Consider the following 7500-nt stretch of genomic DNA (forward strand, 5'->3'; position numbering starts at 1 on the left):
AATATTATATGCGTTCTTTTACGTTATCAAATTCTCTTTTATCGACACTCCCTTTAACATTATTTTTTTATGGTCATAGATTTCTTTATATCTTTACATATTTTTACCAATTAAACCTTGACTGGAGTCAGAACATGTAAATAAGATACCAATTTTATTTCTTTATCTTTCTCTCCTCCATAATGCATACGTAACACAAAATATAAAGCGATCAGTTACCCGACAAAGAAAATTAAAAGCAAAATTCAAGTGTGTAAATGTTTCTGTTATGATTAAGTTTGTTGGTACATTTATTAGTAAAAAGTATGAATGACACTTGAAAATCTAACGTTTAGTTTTTGAGACATATTGGAATTATTTTCTAGAAAATGAACCTGAAACTTCCACGTGGTCTTCCAGGAAAGGATTTTGATAAAGTAAGGCCATTTTCTGCTTAGGTCAAGGATGTCCTATTTAGTCTTAATGGTAGTGATAAATACTCAACGATTAATTTGCGCTCCGGTGAAATGGAGAGGCGGCGGGAAATAGCATTGGAGAGGCCTGAATGATGAATTCTAATAAACTAAATTGCAGTCGAATTATCATTGAAAGCAAGAGGTTTCCCAGGCGAAGGAACAACACAAAGCCATAGCTGACGCACCTAATTCCGGGGTCTGCTGATACTAAGCTTAGAGAACTGGCGGGCGTCTGTTCACAAAGAAATAAAAGGAGAATCTGGCCGGGAAAGAGGAATCGGCTGTGCGTGGTGCAGGAAATCTTTGTGCTCAAGAAAAGATTTTACCTTTTATGGTGATTTTTTTTTTCCTGCTATTCGTGCATCTTGGGTAAGATATGTAATATTAAAATACCTAACAATCTTTGAAACTAAGTTAAATTCAAATGGTATCCTCATATGAGTAAGGAAAAAAGAATATATGCACGTTAAAAATATTGTTGGATATGTGCTCACAAAGAAGGAAAAAATTCTTATCAAACGAATTACTTGGGTTAAAGGGCAAAACGAATTAAGTTAAGCAAGCACGAAAAACATTTTTCGTCCACACACACATACACACTAACGGATACACACGCGCGCGGCGCACACACACACACACACACACACACACACACACACACACACACACACACACACACACACACACACACACACACACACACACACACACACACACATACACTTACACACACGCACGCACACACACACACACACACACACACACACACACACACACACACACACACACACACACACACACACACACACACACACACACACACACGACTCGGTGGCGCAGTACACGACTCGGTGGCGCAGTTGGTAGAACGATGAACTACTAGCATGGTGGTGCGCGTAGTGCTTGGTTCGAATCCTGCCCAGGGCCGAAATTAATTTCGGTACAGCTGCGCTTCGGGTCGTTACTCTGACTCTCGTGGGCGGGGAGTTGGGTGTGTGTGTGTGTGAAAGGTCATAGCATTACCCATAGATCGGACCTACGAGCTCTGAGCTCTCTTCCAGGAGGGAAATAGCTGTCGATCACGAGTCGAACACGTGATCCAAAAAGACCAAGTGAATACACACACACACACACACACACACACACACACACACACACACATACACACACACACACACACACACACACACACACACACACACACACACACACACACACACACACACACACACACACACACACTCACACACACACACACACATATGTCGTCCAACACTCCTTCATCTACATTTTAAGGACTTCCCCGGTTTTTTGTTTTTGTTTTTTCTAATTCTACAATTTTTGTGTTGAGATTTAAAGTTGTATAAATTTCCTCTAACTAAGAGAACAAGCTGTGAGGCTATGCACATAGGCTTATCTCTCACCATGATTCCTTCATCGTCTTTTATAAAACATTAATCTATTTTACCATCATTGTAATCACAGTTTCTTTTTATGCAAAAGCCTTCACATTGTTAAACTTATTTTTTTCTTATTTTTGCAAAGATTTACAAACAGTTCAAACGTCTTTAATGTGCTATCTTTATCCCTACCAATCTTACCTATGAACAAAATGTAATATATATATTGTATTCATTTATTATAGCATTATCCTCTTTTCATCATAAAATTGTTTGCTAGCTAACCTAAAGTTAGATTTCATGCTTCCGTTATGTTTCTAAGTTATATTTTTCAACGTCAGCCTACTAACCAGCAATTTTTTCTTGTTTAATTAAAAGAGCAGCTAAAAATATGTTCTCGCTTATCTGTTCTGTCGACTGAAGGCTCTTCTACATAATTCTGTGCTCTACTTTCCCAACGTGCTTTTGTTTTTTAACATATCAAGGTGCACATACTGACAAATGAAATTCTTTTTACTTGGGTAATTTATACCCATATTTTACTGATATTTTATAAGAGTTAATTTCAGTCAATCGTATTAAACATAAGGAAGGTTCTAGCATTATGCTGAAGCTATCACGCTTTATCAAAATATATCCATGTTACACATTTGCCCATACTGATAAGTGAAGTTCGATTTTACTTGGGTAATTTGCACCATATTCTACTGATATTTTATACGAGTTAATTTCAGTCAATTGTATTAAACATAAGGAAGGTTCTAGTATTATGCTGAAGCTATCACGCTTTATCAAAATATATCCATGTTACACAATGCACATACTGACAAATGAAATTCTTTTTACTTGGGTAATTTATACCCATATTTTACTGATATTTTATACGAGTTAATTTCAATCAATCGTATTAAACATAAGGAAGATTCTGGTATTATGCTGAAGCTATCACGCCTTAATCAAAATATATCCATGTTACACAATGCACATACTGACGAATGAAATTCTTTTTACTTGGGTAATTTATACCCATATTTTACTGATATCTCATACGAATTAATTTCAGTCAATCGTATTAAACATAAGGAAGGTTCTAGCATTATGCTGAAGCTATCACGCTTTATCAAAATATATCCATGTTACACAATGCACATACTGACAAATTAAATTCTTTTTACTTGGGTAATTTGTACTTATATTTTACTGATATTTTATACGAGTTGATTTTAGTCAATCGTATTCAACATAAGGAAGGTGCTAGTATTATGCTGAAGCTATCACGCTTTATCAAAATATATCCATGTTACACAATGCACATACTGACGAATGAAATTCTTTTTACTTGGGTAATTTATACCCATATTTTACTGATATCTCATACGAGTTAATTTTAGTCAATCGTATTCAACATAAGGAAGGTGCTAGTATTATGCTGAAGCTATCACGCTTTATCAAAATATATCCATGTTACACAATGCACATACTGACGAATGAAATTCTTTTTACTTGGGTAATTTATACCCATATTTTACTGATATCTCATACGAGGTAATTTCAATCAATCGTATTAAACATAAGGAAGGTTCTAGTATTATGCTGAAGCTATCACACTTAATCAAAATATATCCATGTTACACATTTGCCAATACTGATAAATGAAATTCTTTTTACTTGGGTAATATGTATCCATATTTTACTGATATTTTATACGAATTAATTTCAGTCAATCGTATTAAACATAAGGAAGGTTCTAGCATTATGCTGAAGCTATCACGCTTTATCAAAATATATCCATGTTACACAATGCACATACTGACAAATTAAATTCTTTTTACTTGGGTAATTTGCACCATATTCTACTGATATTTTATACGAGTTAATTTCAGTCAATTGTATTAAGCATAAGGAAGGTTCTAGTATTATGCTGAAGCTATCACGCTTTATCAAAATATATCCATGTTACACAATGCACATACTGACAAATGAAATTCTTTTTACTTGGGTAATTTGCACCATATTCTACTGATATTTTATACGAGTTAATTTCAGTCAATTGTATTAAACATAAGGAAGGTTCTAGTATTATGCTGAAGCTATCACGCTTTATCAAAATATATCCATGTTACACAATGCACATACTGACAAATGAAATTCTTTTTACTTGGGTAATTTATACCCATATTTTACTGATATTTTATACGAGTTAATTTCAATCAATCGTATTAAACATAAGGAAGATTCTAGTATTATGCTGAAGCTATCACGCTTTATCAAAATATATCCATGTTACACATTTGCCCATACCCATAAGTGAAATTCTTTTTACTTGGGTAATTTGTACCCATATTTTACTGATACTTTATACGAGTTATTTAGTTATTCGTGGTCAACATAGGTAAGGCTCTAGTATTATGCTAAAGCTATCAAACTTAATCAAAATATATCCATCTTACACATTTGCACCAAATAAAATTCTTTTTACTTACACATAATCTGTAGCCATATTTTACCGACGTTTTATACTACTTGATACTTAATTTCAATCAGTCGTATTCAAGATAAGGAAGGTTCCTGAAATATGTTAAAGCTATCACGATAAATCAAAATATATCTATTTTGATTATCATTAGCAATTGACATTGTTAATGCTTAATTATTTTATTCTGGAATAGAATGGGCTAACAATAATGTCTCCAAACTGAGATTTCTTTATATTTATTAATGTATATATCCAAAATGGTGTTATAATTTTCTCTTTCACTTAATATTTCTATACCTTAAGACATTTTTACAAGTATTAATTCCCATTTTTAAAAAATTTTAAACTCGCATAAAAAACTTTAGTATGCGAATTTTGATCGAAATTTTCGCACACTGTTATAAAATACAGTTACATATGAAAAAAACCATGACCCTTTTTTGGTCAAAATTATTTTCTAATCTCCTCACTCTAATCTAACATCCATTCAGCTCCTGGCTTCTATATATAGAAAAGCCATCCTTGAATGTATTGAATAAAAAATTACAGTCTTTTGTATATCATTACTGTGAAGCGTCCTTACACTCAGACATTACTACTGTAATACTCTGTCCTTTATCGGATTATTATTCTTTTTATCTTTTCCAATCATTCAGTTTTTTAAACTGTACGAAAAACTGTAGTCTTTGCGTCATAATAAAACTACCATAGTTTTTTAGAATTTTTTTTTCACTTTGTCTGTCTGTCTTTCTCTCTTTTATTCTCTTTATTATCTCTCTTTTATTAACTATTTTATTCTCTCTCTCTTATTCTCTCTCTCTCTCTATCTCATTCTCTTTTTCTCTTTCTCTTTTTGTCTCCTCTCTCTTTCTCTCTCTCTCTCTCTCTCTCTCTCTCTCTCTCTCTCTCTCTCTCTCTCTCTCTCTCTCTCTCTCTCTCTCTCTCCTTTTTTTTCTCTCTCTACCTCTTTTTCTCTCTCTCTCTCTCTCTCTCTCTCTCTCTCTCTCCTTTTCTCTCTCTCTCTCTCTCTCTCTCTCTCTCTCTCTCTCTCTCTCTCTCTCTCTCTCTCTCTCTCTCTCTCTCTCTCTCTCTCTCTCTCTCTCTCTCTTATACACATGCACATGTACATATTCATGCACATACATAGAGAAATTGTGTTATACAGAAGAAAATATCTTTACAGTACCTAACTGGCGCAAATATGAACATTTTATCACCGGTCATACATCATGTATTACATATGGAATGCTGTTATGGAATGCTGTTTTATTTATATACAATTGGACTACAATACAATTAGTACTACTATTTATTTGTCATACAACTTGATTGAAATACAATTTATGCCATCCAATAATCTAACTCAATTTATTTAGAGTAAAATATTGCTCCAATTACAGCCAAACACAACTCTCCCTTTAACCCTATCACTATCGTATGGATACCAAAGAGATTAATTAACGAGTCTGAAAGGAACTTATATTTATAGAAACGGTCTTCCTGACACGGAGTGTGTTTGTCGATATTATCTATGATATTTCCAATACCAAAGTTATGTATATAAATAAAATACGCTTGGTTGGGCGAATAAAAAGGAAATTGTTACTCATCTCTGGGATAATTAATCTAGATGAGATAGAAACACTACAGACAGGATTTCAATTCTATGAATGAAATGGTCTGGAATTAATAAGGAATGGAAAAGTACCTCCAAGTGTTGAAGAGTTTAATCAAGGTCGGTAATCAAAAAAAGGATGACCTTTTTTTAATCAGAGAATGTCACATACATACATACATACATACATACATACATACATACATACATACATACATACATACATACATACATACATACATACATACATACATACATATACCAAAGGCATTTTCCCCCTTACATGGGAGGTAGCCAAAAGAAAAAGGCATAGAAACCACTCCCACCCATTCCATCCCCTACATACTCCACTCCCTTCTACCCTCTTCCCTCCCTCTTATCTTGGCACCTTCTGGATGACGGGTCATCCCTGCATCTTGTCCACTGCCCTGGGTCAGAAGCAGTGTCGCAAGACACAGCACATCCACAGCAAGGCCGCTTCATTAATTCGGCGACCCCCCTCTCCATCCCCTCATGCAGAGAATGCCACAGTGACTGATAATTATAACGAAAGCGGTTATTGAGGATTAATTACAGTCCATTTGCCATATACCTCACTCACTCTCAGTCCGTGTGGTCTTGAACCACGACCCATGGAATAAACTTAGTAACCATTTAGTAAGCACTGAAACTATCAGTTGTTTTAAGAAACGATTAGACAACTTTATGGATGGGGACGACAGGTGGTGATGGATACGGAGCTGCCTAGTGTAGGCCTTATGGTCTCTTGCAGTCTCCTTTATTCTTATGTTCTTATGTTTTAATTCTGGTACACCAAGAACTGTCTTCACCTTCCTCGATGCTGTGCTAGTTCCATCTATCTGGATTAATTCCTCTTTTATCCAATTCTTCCATTATTCCGTCCAGCTATCTTTTTCTGGGGCGTCCTTTAGGCCTTGTATCCATCTATCTGGATTAATTTCTCTTTTATCCGATTCTTCCGTTATCCTATCCAGCTATCTTTTTCTGGGGCGTCCTTTAGGCTTTGTTCCATCTGTCTGGATTAATTTCTCTTATATCCGATTCTTCCATTATTCCATCCGGCTATCTTATTCTGGGGCGTCCTTTAGGCCTTGTATCCATCTGTCTGGATTAATTTCTCTTTTATCCGATTCTTCCATTATTCCATCCGGCCATCTTTTTCTGGGGCATCATTTAGGCCTTGTATCCATCTGTCTGTATCCATCTGTCTGGATTGATTTCTCTTTCATCAGATTCTTCCATTATTCCATCCGGCCATCTTTTTCTGGGGCATCATTTAGGCCTTGTATCCATCTGTCTGTATCCATCTGTCTGGATTAATTTCTCTTATATCCGATTCTTCCATTATTCTATCCAGCCATCTTTTTCTGGGGCGTCCTTTAGGCCTTGTGTCCATGGACCACTCCCATCATCACTCCCCAAGGAATTCTTCTGGCATTCGTCCCTCGTACCTCCCTCGTCTAAAAATCACTCTTTTATTCACATCTATTATCTATCTTTGGGGGATCCTGAATGATTATAATATTATTTCTC

The sequence above is a fragment of the Oratosquilla oratoria genome, chromosome 14 (genome assembly GCF_046742065.1).
Source record: "Oratosquilla oratoria isolate Oo_2021 chromosome 14, ASM4674206v1, whole genome shotgun sequence".
NCBI classification, from domain to species: domain Eukaryota; kingdom Metazoa; phylum Arthropoda; class Malacostraca; order Stomatopoda; family Squillidae; genus Oratosquilla; species Oratosquilla oratoria.